The 15,049-nt window shown below is 28.3% G+C and overlaps 1 protein-coding gene across 8 annotated transcripts in view; it reads right to left on the reverse strand.

Moving 5' to 3' along the window:
* LOC107066108 (defective proboscis extension response 14) overlaps positions 1 to 15,049 on the reverse strand; it is a 243,895-nt gene that overhangs the window by 155,714 nt on the left and 73,132 nt on the right. For 6 of the 8 annotated variants that reach the window (XM_089177430.1, XM_089177428.1, XM_089177427.1 and 3 more), the window contains one exon: positions 9,396 to 9,472. The exons of the other annotated variants lie outside the window; for them this stretch is intronic. The gene's annotated coding sequence lies outside the window, so the exon portion shown is untranslated. The remainder of the gene's footprint in view (positions 1 to 9,395; positions 9,473 to 15,049) is intronic. 8 annotated transcript variants of the gene reach the window in all.

The following is a 15,049-nucleotide window of genomic DNA, read 5'->3' on the forward strand; positions in this document are numbered from 1 at the left end:
GTATAATTGATTTACTATCCAAACCTATGAATTTTCATTAGAAATTTGTATCGAACTTTGATACATGCGATTATTTCATTATTTATTCATTATTATTGTTCTATATTGTTCAATTTCTACAACGAAATTCGTTTATTCAATTTTTTGTTCTTTTTTTTTACAACAAAGTGTAACTTAGAAATCAAATAATATTGAAATTTTCATTTATTTTATTATTATTATTATTATTATATATATGTTATATTGTTATTTTGTTATATTATATATGTTATTGTTATATTATATTGTTATTTGTTAATAAATATACTCAAAGATTTTATTATTATTTTATTTTTCAATTTGATATATATTCGGTATAAGCAAATAATATTGTACTATAATTAACAAAGAATGTATGTATGTAAAATATACAATAGATTAACACATTTTTATAGGGGAAGGAAATTGATTGTAACATTTAACAAAAAGAATCGTTATTGTCTTTACATTCTATAAAATAATATCCACAAATTCTTGTAATCATTCGATTCACGACGATTGGGAAAGAGAGAAAGAAAAATTTAATTACAAACGATAAAAACGTCGCTTTGCCAGTTTATCGAAGTGTAATAACAGCTTATAGTTTAAAAAAAAAAAAAAACTACTACACGTGAGAGAGAATGAAAGAGAGGGAGAGAGAGAGAAGGAAGTACGAGCGAAGCTCTAAATTCTCTTACCAGAAGGGTAATAACTCACGACCATAAAACACGAACGTTAGCTCTTTCACTTTCTCTATTTCTCTTTCTCTTTTTTTTTCTTTCCAACTAACAACCGATAAAATGACATTTCACGAACAAGCATAACTAAAGTTCCTTTCTGCGTGAAACTTAACGGTGCAGTATCGTAAAAATAAAGACAAAACGAAACAATCAAAAATTCCAACAAAATAATCAACAATAATAATAAATATTAATTTTTATTTTTTATAAATTTTAATTTATACAATATTTAACAAAAAACCACACAGGCATCGTAAAAAATATTATTTATAAAAAAAAATAATAGGTTAGAATATAGAATACAATTTTTTCTTATTAATACGAAATTTGAATAACCTGCATACATGTATTCTCAACGATACTTAAAAAGAAGAGATAAAAGGGAAAAAGGGCTTGATCATTATGAAGAATACCTTCGACAAATATATTTACTTTAATTATCATCCTTTTGTTTCAATCATAATCAGGTCAGATTGGACAATGAACGTGAAAATTCGATAAAATGTGTAATTTTGATAGTCAACGTATATACGAGTACGTTTATGCATTTGTATTCATGAGAATTTATTCGATTGATGTCAAGTAAGTCGTTTCTAATGCATAAACCAAATCTCGATCTATACTTTAGAATTATACAATTGCATACATATACGTATGTATGTATACATAATATATAATACAAACTGATACAATCAACGCTTTTATGTGTGTTCAAAATTTTTTATTTGATATATTATCGATCATGAAAAGAAACAAATAAAAAAGAAACATTTTTTAGTGAATTAAATATTGAGAAAAAATTCGAACAGCAAGAATATAAAAAATAAAAATAATATTCGATAACAAAACATGATTTATCCTATCAAAAAAAAAAAGAGAAAAAACCAAAAAGTTTACACTTCTCTTACATTCTCAGTGTAGTACAATACTTTAAATCCATAGTACTATCACAAAAGAAACTATCTCCTCGACGAAGTAAAACTAGAATCGATCAATTTAGAAAAAGCAAATAGAAAGAAAAAAAGAAGAAAAAAAGGAAAGAAAATTCGTACAAAATCGTCCGGATGTAGAACAAAGCGTTAATGTTTCGAGGGTTGCATCGTGCTTTGTCCATTTTCCGAACGATACTGTGACAGAAAGCGCGGAATTGACGCGACCACCCCCTCTGGTAGTAGTACCTACAACCCACCCTTTCCTTCCTCCCTTCGGTATCCACCACCCGTTCTGTAACACAACGGTTTCAACGTTCCACGCGTCGTAATTTGCTCGGTCGATCGATCTCTTTCTCTTTCCATGCGAACTCCAAACGGATTCTCTTTCTCTCTCTCCTTCTCTCTCTCTCTCTCTCTCTCTCTCTCTCTCTCTCTCTCTCTCTCTCTCTGTCTTTTGTTCAATCGATCGATCGAGTGCAGGACTATCGAATGGGCGGGTGCGACATTAGTTATCGGTAACAAGCGCGACGAACAAGTACGTTACAACGTAACCGTAGCGTGTTCTACACAACCATAAAGTACATGCCATTGCTCGGACTCTCCCCCTCTCATCCTACTGATTCTCCGACTATACCACCCTCTTCTTCCACCACCTTCTCTATCTATCTCTACACCACCTCTTCCTACAACACCACCTCCTCCTCCTACTCTTAACTATCTCGCACTCTTCGTTCAGGACGATATACACGGAAAACGATATCTCGAAACAACCGATTCGTACGAATTCGTTCGAATTGTACCTAAACGACGAACTTTATCAGCTACCGCCCCCCCCCTCAGTCTCCTCTGGTCACCACGTCAATGTATTTGTTTCTACGTTGTTCAAAATTTCTACCAACGTTTGTTGTGGTTACTTTACCATGTTACTGTTGCTGCTGCTAATACTGCTACTGCTGCTATGTGATTACATTTTGATAATAATTTAAGTTTATTAATTGTTTCACTTTTGTTTTACATTTCTTCTTTTTGTTTTTATTATAAGAAAATTATTGAAATTTTTCATTATTTATTTGTTATCGTTCGAAGTATTCATGTAATTCATTCAATTTAGGTAATACGATTTTCGTCTCGATTTATAGTCAGGTTGTTATAAGTAGTACGAAATCGTATTTGATTAACCAGTTGTAAGTAGTACGAACTCGTATATGATCAGCCAGTTGTAAATAGTACGAATTATTTATATATGATCAGACAGTTGTAAGTAGTACGAATTATTTATATATGATCAGACTGTTTTAAGTAGTACGAACTCGTATATGATCAAACAGTTTTAAGTAGTACGAATTATTCGAATATGATCAGACAGTTTTAGTAGTACGAATTATTTCTATACGATCAGACAGTTTTAAGTAGTACAAGTTATTCCTATACAATCAGACAGTTGTAAATAATATGAATTATTCGTATATCATCAGACATTAAATTAAACTAATATTACCAATTGTAAATTGATTTATTATTTAGTTATATATTTTTATATGTAACTAAATAATCAATCAAATAATAATGAAAAGAAATAAATAAAATCAAATAGAATATTTTTATATTTATATTATCTACTAATGTTCCTTAAAAAATTCCTATCAAATGGTATATAGAGATAAAGAAGAAGAAGAAGAAAAAGAGATAATAGACAGAACAAACTCCTCTAATTTTGAGGTGTCAAAAATAAACAGTAGAGATAAAGTACGAGAGTTCAAATAAGAGATGAACAAGAGAGAGAGAGAGAGAGGAAAAGAAAAAAAGGTATGAAAAAGAAAAAAAACCAACAGACTGAATCTCAAAGTTCACTTTTGACTGAGAAATAAGTTGCATAAAAAAAAATTAAAACAAACAAACAAACTCCCACACACACATACACAATTACCTACTCGTACAAACGGAAGAAAATAACAAAAAAACAAAAGAAAGAAGTGAAGGATTTACGAGTAAGCAAGCTTAGCATTTTCGAAACGAACTCGCGATCCTCCCGCACAATACTTTCTCTTTTATACAGCGAACTTATTTAATGAGACGTAATTCCACGTACGAATACCGGATTTACGTGACGGTACGATAAATTTTCATTTTTCCTCAACACGTTAAAACTCAGCATCCCGTCGCGATGACCAAGAACTACAACCACTCGTTTACGTATGTCACGTATGAAGATTCACACATAAATACACAAATAAACATATATACATACACGTACATTGCAATTGTGTATACTGGACGTGCATGCAAACACATTTTCATTAAACGCGAAACGTACGAGCTTTACGTTTTGAACTCAGCACGTACTAACGAGCTATCTCTTTCTATCTCTCTTTTTCTCTAATTTACACTCGCATTCTCATTCTCATTCTCATTTTCATTTTCATTCTCTCTCTCTCTTTCTCTCTCTCTCTCTCTTTCATTCATTTGTTCTCTTCATCAATCCACGTATTTTTCTAGATCATTTCATCTATGAACAATTCATATTTCTTTCTCTCTTTACCCTTTCATTGCACTGACCACGCAAACATTTATTCCCTATTACTGTCAAATCACATCAGATCAAATAATCGAGTACTTAAATAGGTAGATATTGGTATTCCACTTTTTCTCGTAATTCCTTTCCTATCATTATTATTTTTTACCAATATTTATAACCGATCTTCCAATCGGGTTTATTTCATTTCCGCTGCTAATCCTTTGGCTAACTGATTGCAAATAATTTGAATTTTCTATACACAAATTTTGTTCAATATTCTTAAATTCCGATGAAAAAGTAAAATTATGTATTAGCAAATAATATTTAAAATAAAAAAGAACGATTGAGTTGTTTTTCTTTTATTTTAAGAATAAAAGGAACGTATGCATGTAGGTAAAGTTTTTGGGTAGTATCGTGATCAGGAAATACGCTTTGGACCCAATAGAATTCCCTTTTTGAGCAAAGCCAGTTGCAGTTATCGTAAAGGTCACGCGAGATGAGCACGCAAAATGATCTCGTCCAGCATCGGGGAAACAGTGAGAGGATGGGATGGAACGATCGTGCTCGTTCCAAGGGAAAATGGCGGAACGACGATGATCACGCAGAAACAACTTACGTCAACGTTCTGACTAAATAAAGAAAGAAAATTTACAATGGTAAAAGGTCTAACATGCTCGAGTGAGATAACGATAATAGTAATACTTGTATGTAGAAATGTGTTACTATTATTTTTACTATTTAATAAAAAATATTTCAGAGAAGTTTCAAAAATAAATGTGTGTGTATGTGTGTGTGGAGAATTTATATAAATAAATTGTTAATATTTATAATAGGGGTAGGGTTGCATACTCCAATAATTAATACCCACGTGGATGAGTTCAAAAGTTTTGCGAACTCAATATAGGAATAATTTGTTTCAAACAAATTAACTCATGTTTTAATAAAAATAAAATATTATTGTTATAAATTTATTTTATTATATAAATTTTTATTAAATTAAAATTATTATTATATAAGTTTATTTAATTATTGAGTTTAAAAACTTGTCAATTCAACAATATAATTTTTTGATTGGATACAGGGGTGTTGATAACTTATTATTTGATTTATTTATAAATGAAAATCTTATATATAAAAATATTTATTAATAAAATTATAAATAAATTTTATTATAAGTCATTTTAATTCATGAATGAATCAATAAATGAAACTAAAAGTAATTTCTAATTCATTCCCTTCACATAAAAACGATAAAAATATTAATTAAATAAATACTATGGTGAAAATAAATTTAATAGTGTAAAGTTCAAATAGGATGGAGTAAACGTGTAAAATCATAATTCGAGTAAAGCGAATCCCATAACAATCGATCTGTAAAGGAGTTCATAATGAGAAGACACCCAACTGCAGTGAATGTTCTTAACAACCATGGAGATGTTAATCCTCGACAGGCTGATTCTCGTTTCTGCGGTTTCTCGTGGTAATGTAGCAGAAGCAACATTAGCGAACGGTTCAACGTCGATGTGTTAACGGATGCAATAACTATTACCGTTTCGGTAATGTCCGCCATATTGTTCTGTTGGACGTTGCTTACCGATTGACCCTTGAACAAAAGTATTGCGAATTTCCAATGATCTTTATCGTATATTAAAGGAATGTAACTTCAATTGAAAATCAACCAACGAATATCTCAAAAAACAAACAAACAAACAAAAATCAAATAAAAAGTAAACAAAACAAATGAAAAACAACAATTTATAGTAGAGGTTATGTACATTCATTGAAATAATTCATTTTTTCAAAATCATTTCATTAAAATATATTTCAACAATCTACCTCATTGAATTGTAACAAATAATAATACATAAAAACAATAAATAATTATTATATTGTTTAGTCTATAAAAATAACAAAATAAAATAGGAAAAGTTATATGACTGTGTATAGTAATTCAAAAACATTTGTGAAAATATTCATTTTGTTTAAGATTAAAGTGACGTGTTCGTCAGTACGTAATGTCAGATGGATGAACTTCGGTAATACACGCACACGGTTGAACATATTACACGTTGCAACAGCTTCTAGTTCGTGCGATTGGACTCACCTAACTGTACGTGTACCAGGACTGTACTAGTGACGCGTTATCCCCGTTTAAGCGGCAACCAATATCGATCAATCCGAGTTACCGAACACGTGCGATCGACGCAAAAGCTCGCCTTCCCTGGGAACTACCTTTAACCTTATCCCAGAATTAACAGGGTTCGATGTTACAAAGGGAAAACGTCTTTTATCTTCCCCCTTCCTCCCTCACCTCTCTACTCCCTCCGTTTCTCAACTATTTTTTTTTTTTTTATTAGATAATAAGTGTAAGATATAAAACAAAAAATTTGTATTACAAATTTTATTACACGTCATAATCAATTATTTATCTATATTGTTTTTTAAATAATTTTTTATTTTATTTACATTAAAAAAAATAAATAAAAGTTTGTATATTAAATTTTAGTAGATGATATAGTGATTAATTTTTTTGTATTTTTTAGGGTTAATAAATTTGATAAAGCACTTTAGGGATTAAAATTTCGAATCTTGAATTTTAGATTTTGTGTTTGTTAATGTTATTAATATTTATATTCAATTTTATATTTTATTAATAATATTTATTCTCTATATTTAAAATAAAATTATTATTAATATTATAAATCATTTAATATTTTAATTATAATATTTGTTATATATATTGACGTTAAATAATGAAATGATAAAAATAACTGTGTTTCTTTTCATTACACGAAATTATATATTTCATACATTTCGTATTATTTATGTCATAAATAAAATAATGTTTTTTCTTTTCTTATACCTCAATTCGAATTAGAAGTTTATTAATATTTCTCGACATTTTGTCAACTATTAAATTAATGATAAATAGAATTTCTAAATTACGTTGAATGATATAATAAACATCCATACGATTTCAAGTCGTTCTTCAAAATGTCACTTGTCTAATACTAGACAAGCTATTTCATTACAAAATTTCAATGAATTTAATTATTATTCTGTTATACACGTTGATTCATCATTATCATTCAGTTATCTATTACATACGGTATGTTTGATCCTCCATTTTAGTTGAAATTAATAATGATTATTAATTTATTAATATCCACATATATGTATATATAGAGAATAATATCAAAATGATATTATTCTAAATTCATATTAATTATCGTGTAGAACATTATATTATATAAAAGTCAGATTTGATAATGCATATGCAGAAATATAAAATAAAATCGATTTAAACTCGTTATCAGATGATAATGACACACATACACACACACACACACACACATTTCTTGTTATTAAATATTATGATATAACATCAATCTGGGTTATCGAACGAAAAATTTGTTGAAGAAAAATTGAAATAAAAAAACATACATTATACATGGAAAAATATGACCATATAAATATGAACGATAAATTTCTGATAGAATAAACAAAATAAAGTAAACCAATATTTTCTACTTATGTTTTTTTTTTTATCTTAATAAAGAAAAGAAACTAATTGAATGTCAATAGAGTACTAATGAACGCTTTTTAAAAATAGAATATAGTGTATATCTGTTTGTGTGTATATGTTTTGTAAAATATACTTGGAAATACACACATATTATTTATCATATCCGATGAAATTTATTCTACTCGATTAATTGCTGTTTAGTTGACTGATTATGATTGATGAATATCTAACTCTCTGAACCGTTTAAAGTTAATGATAAACTATTGTATGATTTCTCGTTAGATATGTAATAATTATTCTAAATCGTCTATTGCTCTATCTATAATATTTCGCATGATTCTAAACACAATATCGATAAATTGCATATGTGATGAATCATCCAACACTAATCGTTAGAACCTTTGTATCAAACAGAGAAAATCAGAGAGCTAAATTATTCAAGAAATTAAGCAAACACTAAACATTATATTATATCTATTGTTCTAACATTCAATTGAAAATATCATTCATTAGATCTATAAAAATAGTAGTAGTCAAATTTGATTAAAAATATTCTTTGAAAATACAAATACAAATATGAATGAATTTTAATTAACTACATTCATATTATTCCTAAAATTTATACGTAGAAAAAATGTTCTATTAATTTAAAATCCAATATATTATTTTCGTTCAAAAAAAAAAGTTCTTCGAATCAATCAAATTTCTTCTTAAAATTATTTAATCTAAAAAAAAAAAAAAAAGAAATAATGTATAATACAATATTTCAGATATAATTTTGTAATGTGTGTTAATACATTATTATAAATGATTAAAAATACATATGAATTCTATTAATTTAATATCTTCATTTAATATATTTAATTTAAATTCAAATATTAATAATATACATTTATTATAATATAATATTATATATTATATAGAATAAATATTATTTTTGTCCAAAAAAATATAATTAATTATATTTTAAATTAATATATTTAACTTAACCTAATAAAGTTAAATAATAATAATAATAACATAAATAATAATTATAATCTAATAATAATAATAATATAATAAAAAATAATAATATAAATAAAATATAATAATAATAATAATAAAGTTAAATTAAGTTAAATAATATATTTAACTTAACTTTAATCTCGAACAGGTCAAATTTTGTGGATAAGACAAAAATAAAAATAAAACATTTATTAAAAGATTCAAATAATAATAATAATAATAATATATATAATAGAGAAAAAATTCATCAATGATTTTAATAATAATTTGAATAAAAAACACATTGATCAGATCAATAATATAAAATTTGTGTCGCTTTCGTCGAAGATAATATGTTTAGGTCAAGAGATACGAAAGCAATCTAGAATACAACAGATACCAAAGAATCACCTATTCATTTTTCTTTTCTTTTTCTTTTTTTTTTGTCCAGATCACTGAATAGAAAGATATTTTCTCGAATAGAGTAATTGTACCTGGGTACTTTCCATTGTAATTTTACCCTCATCATCCCTCTCTCTCTCTCTCTCTCTCTCTTGGAGAAATACGAAAGAGAAAAGGAGGGAAACGTGTTAGATCGGAGACTACACATATACAAGTATACTTACATATATATTTATATATACATAAATACATATATATATATATAAATGAATACATACTATCAAACGAGAAACAGGTATCTACGATCTCTTTGTATGGGCTCGTTATGCGTCCTCTCGTTGTCCTCGTTTCCCAACTACACACACATATAAACACACATATATACACATGTATACACACAAGTATACGTATACGTAAAACATACGTGGTACGTTGTGTAGATGAGGGTTCAGAATGTAAAAGGAGGGGGATTCTGAAGAGAAGTAGGAAGAGGAATAGAAGGAGGAGGAGGAGGAGGAGGAGGTGGGTGGAACACAGTGCAAGTACTTGCCAGATATACAAGCTGATATCGGCTGTTCGAATACTCGTTACAACGACGGATAACGAAAAGCCGATCGAACGTAGGGGCGGGTACACTAATACTACTACTACTACGACTACTACCACCACCACATATCCTTAACTGGACCCCGTACGAGAAAAGAGCGAGATCGTTCGACCGACGGAAACGATCGAACCAAACGACGAGGTGGGACGTACTTGATAATAGTAAAAAAAAAGAAATAAAAAGAAGAATCTAAAAAGATAGAACAAGATTATATTCAAACTGAACAAACAAAGTCTTCCTCCTTTTCTCGTCTTCTTACGGAACAAATACAGACAAATAATGAAATTGAGAGGGTGGGTAAAGAATGGTAGGAAATTTAGAAATATTATATGAAGAAAGATAAACTTTTAATTGATTTGTTTTGTTTGGTTTTTTTTTTTGTATATTGTTTTGTAATTTATTCATTGTAAATTGTGAGAGAAATAAATTATTGGATTGGATGTACTTGATAATAATTAAAGAAAGAAAACAGTAAATTATAAATGTATAAATGTTAGAAAAGAATATAAAACTTAAGAAACAATGTATACGGTTTATTTATTTAAAAACAAACAAATTGAAAAAAAAGTGTTAATTCGCAAAAATAATAAAAAAGACAAAATTTAAATTGACTAATTTGTAATTCACGAATTATGAATTATTTATTCTGAAAGATGTGAGATAGAACTTTTCTGATAATAGTAAAAAAATAAAGAATAAAAAATAATTCATTAGGAAGAGAGAGAGAGAGAAAGGAAAGAAAGAATTGAACAAAAAAAAAATTCGAAAAAAAAGAATAAAAACAAAAATTAAAATTAAATTATTCGCCAATTGACTTTTCATTTGTCACACGTGATTTTTCACTTTTGAATTATGAATTGTTAATTGTCAGTGTGATCGTTAGATCATTGAAAGCAATTAAGCGAAACGAACGTAGAACATACTTGATAATAAAAATAAAACAGAGAAAGAATGAGAGAATGAAAGAAATAAACAATGAACGAATAAAACTCACCGTTCGTCGGTAAAAATACAAACACAAATTTAAAAAAAAAAAAGGTTAATTTCGAAAAAGAGAAGATAATTTTGTTGGAAAGCAAAACAAATTACTTGTCAATTAATTCGTGATTTGTAAATAATGAATTTTGGATTCATGAATTTATTGGATTGACGAAATTATTAAAATTTATGAAATAAAATGACAAAATAAAAAATACCAAATGATATTTAAAAAAAAAAAGAAAAAGAATCAAACTAGAAAACAGGTTAGTCATTTTTTTTTATGAAAATACGAAATCGCATAATAAAAGAATATCAAGAATAAGAAAATAAAGAAGAAAATAATCTGAAGTCAGAATACTAATTTGCACCTAATTATTGATTTCTTGATGGTTTGCTTAATCGAATTGTCGTAGCTGCTAATTAAAATCTATCATTTAATTCTATCATTTAAAGACGATTCGAATGTTTAAATAAAGCGCAAAATACATTCTCTTCGCTTTTCCATAAAACGAAAACGTGAAAAATATTTGAATAACGAAGAAAAATTGTAACAAAAAAAAGCAACCTATCAATAAATGAAAATCCAACCAACGAATCACGATCATTTTATAGCCAAAGATTTTTAACCAAAGTACGACAAATGAATAATACAAAATAATAATCGAGTTAATGAACGTGAACGACGACAACGTTAACATTCGAATTATAATAATACCAACTAAACGAAAGAATAATTCCTAAGTAAACCGAAAAAAAACAGCCTGAATTTTTTTCCCCGAGAGTAAGAGTAAATAAAATAAAGAATAATAAACGCAAGTAAGAAAAAAAGAGACAGAATGAGAGAGAGAGAGAGAGAGGGAGAGAGATAAAGAGAAAAAAATAGAGGAAGTACTGCAAGCACGTTGAATTCAGGTACATTGAGTATACGTAAGAGCAGTGAGTGCTTCGTACGAAACGAAAGCTTTCGGATGTGGATATAAACGAAATGTTCTCGGTTTCCCCCCCCCTCTCTCTCTCTCTCTCTCTTACTCACATATTCTTCCTATACGCGTGTATCCATATCATCGTGTTTGACTCCCACTCCTACTTTTCAATCCCACCCCTCCTACCCTACTTTCTCATTCCCTCTCATTCACATATTCTCGGTATAAGGGTGTATGCATATCATGGTGGTGTGCTGATTTCCATTTCCTTTACCCCCCGTTCTTTCTCACTTTCTCTCACACTTACTATCCCACTATCCCTTCTCTTCATTCCTTCTCTTCCTCTTTTAGAAGAGAACGACGTTTTCAAGGCTTGCGTATAAGCGATTCGCGTAGAACTCAGCAGACGTTGAGAGTTTCCGTTTTCTAGGGAAGAAGAGTTGGTTCCGTCTAAAGCGAGAGAGAATCCTTGTGATACCGAGTTTCACCCCTACCCTTCACCCCACTCCCCTAGATTCGAGCACTTCCTAGACGGTAATGCGATTTTACGTAGCACGTTCGCGAAGACGACGACACTTCGACGACTACAACGGTTTGTTGCATTTGTAAATGGAAGAACCGATTAAGCGGTCTCGCAACCCTCCAAACTATGTATGTTTTCTCCGAAATGTACATTGCTACTGTCCAAGAACTTAACTATTTCTACGTATTATTATTATTATTATTATTATTATTATCTTACTTCTTATCCTTATATTTCTGTTTAAATATATAACAACTTTTACGTGTTATCTAAATCTATTCGATTAAGAGAAACGATGGTTTTGTTTTAATATCTTTTGTAGGAATCTCATGAATTTATCATTGAATTGTGTTTTCGAATCTTTATAATTAAATATTGGTGGATTTTAGTTGCTTTTTATTATTTTGGTATTAATAATTGATGTAAATTTGTTGAATATTAGAATAATTTGGTATTGTTTTGATTACATCATAGAATATGTTATAATATATATATATATATGTATGTTATAATAATTATATTTTTAAATATAAATTTAATTTATTTTCTAGATATAAATTGTATCTTGTATCTCTAATTTAATATACAATTTTTTTGTTCATATTATCACAAAAAATATATAATATGAAAGATTTCAAATAAACACTTTACTTTTTGTATTAATAATTAATGTGAAGTTGTTAAATATTAAATCGTAGAACATGTTATACTATTCAAATTTTTAAATATAAATTTAATTTACTTCCTAAATATACAAATTGTATCTTGTATCAATAATTTAATATATATAATTTATTCTTCGAACAATTTTGTTTGGTCATATTAAATGGAATAACATATATATATATAAAATGAAAGATTTCAAATAAACACTTTTGAAATTGTTGGCAATAAAATAATTTCATTCGTCGTCGAACATGATAAGATGAATTTCAAAATAATACGATTATATGCGTTTATGACATTTGTTAGTCACATTTTCACTTCAATAAAAAGAGAATGGAGAAAGAGGAGAAGTCAAATACAGGAGATGGAGAAGGTTTTTAAGAGGAGTATGAGATGTAGAAAACGTTGCACGAAGTATCGGTATGCATGTCGTTGTCAACGATACGATACTATAAAAATTTTAAGAATCTTACGTTGGAAACGAGAAAGAGAATTTTCAAGAAAAGTCATATCTCTTCTCGTCGTTTTTATTCAAAACTTCAGGTCAATCTTCACACAGACATACACACACACACACACACAGACACACACATATGTGAGATACTTTTTCAATAATTCTTTATCCAGCTTTGTCATATCCAAGGGGAAATTTTTGACGTACAACTCTTAAGCGTAATAATGGAAGAGAACACGATAAAAATAAAAAAGAAAAATAAAAAGAAAAGAAAAAACAGAAATATTCTAATCCATCTCTTTTAAATAAATAAAATATTTGTTTTAAAAAAATGTCTTATATAGAAAATAATATTTGATATATTTTCAATTACATTTAATGTACAAATTATATCTATATAAAATTATATATAAATAATATATTTATATTTATACCTCAATATAATAAAATTAAATTATATCCAATAATAATAAAAATCTTTGAACAAATAACAATCACCAGCAGGGTGTCGGGTAAAATAAACCAACGCAAGGAAAAAGAGAGAGAGTGAACTTTATCCTTAAAACTTTTCACTCCATCCTAAGATTCGTGCAATGAAAAAGGACGAGGAAAAAAAGTATGAAAGAAAGTTAATAAGAAAAAAAAAAAACAAAAAAAAAGAAAAAATAAAATAAAAAGGAAAACTAAAATAAAATCGATTATTACTTCACTATCTCGACACTATGAGATAACGTATCGAGGATATAAATGAGAGTTTGCATTGGTGGTGACGAACAAGAAAAGAAGGAGGATGAGGGGAAGGAGGAAGAGGAAGAGGAGTAGGAGGAGTAGGAGGAGGTGGATCAAGATCGCGTAAAACTAAAAGCAATTTTTATTCGAACAAATTGCCATTGTGTCGCTTACGACGTCATGCGACAAGTCAAAACGATTAGTCATCGTAGTTGTAACACCTTTTCCAAGGTTTTCTCTTCTAGCTAACTGCGATTTCTACTTGGTGTTAGAACTGGACAGAAAAATGGACGAGTTCAACGAAGACAGGACATTCTAAAGGACGATCGGTCTTTTTCATGTAACCTGCCTGCGTCGATTCACTGGAATTCGATATTTTACAAGAAAAAGAAGTGAGAATGAGAGAAAGAGAGATAGAAATATATTTCATTCTGAAATCGTTTACATTGCTAATATTTCATAACTTCATAAATGACAAGATGAAAAAAACTTTTCAAATATTTTCTTCAAAGTACCAAAGAATCGTTTGAAGCTTCTACGAAAATTTTCCAACGATTCTTGGATGTTTCTTTATGAGTGGTTGAAAGAAAAAAAAAGAGAGAGAGTGGAAGAGAGAGAGAGAGAGAGAGAGAAAGATAAAGTAAAGTAAAGCAAAGAATTTGCCTTTGACCAACTTTATGAAAGTCCAAATGTGCTTTTCTCCTCTATTTACGCGTGCTTCGTTCCAACTTTATTACGCTTAAACTACATAATGACTAACTTATTATTCTTATTTCGTCTTTTTTATATTTTTCTCTTAGAAATAAATTCAAATAAAGTATATATGTATATTTACAGTATACTATAATATTAATATAAAAAAGAAATATAATAATATATGTGTAATAAAATAAAATAAATAAATAATTAGAATAATATATATATATATATATAAAAATTACGTGTCAGATTGTTTGTCCGCAATGTACTCCTAAACTACTAAACCGATTTTAATCAAATTTTGCACACTGTGTGCAGTTTCATCCAATTTGAAAGATAGGATAGTTTAT

Source organism: Polistes dominula, unplaced genomic scaffold (assembly GCF_049000335.1).
Source record: "Polistes dominula isolate Pdom_NZ unplaced genomic scaffold, Pdom_raw_medaka contig_20, whole genome shotgun sequence".
Lineage (NCBI taxonomy): Eukaryota > Metazoa > Arthropoda > Insecta > Hymenoptera > Vespidae > Polistes > Polistes dominula.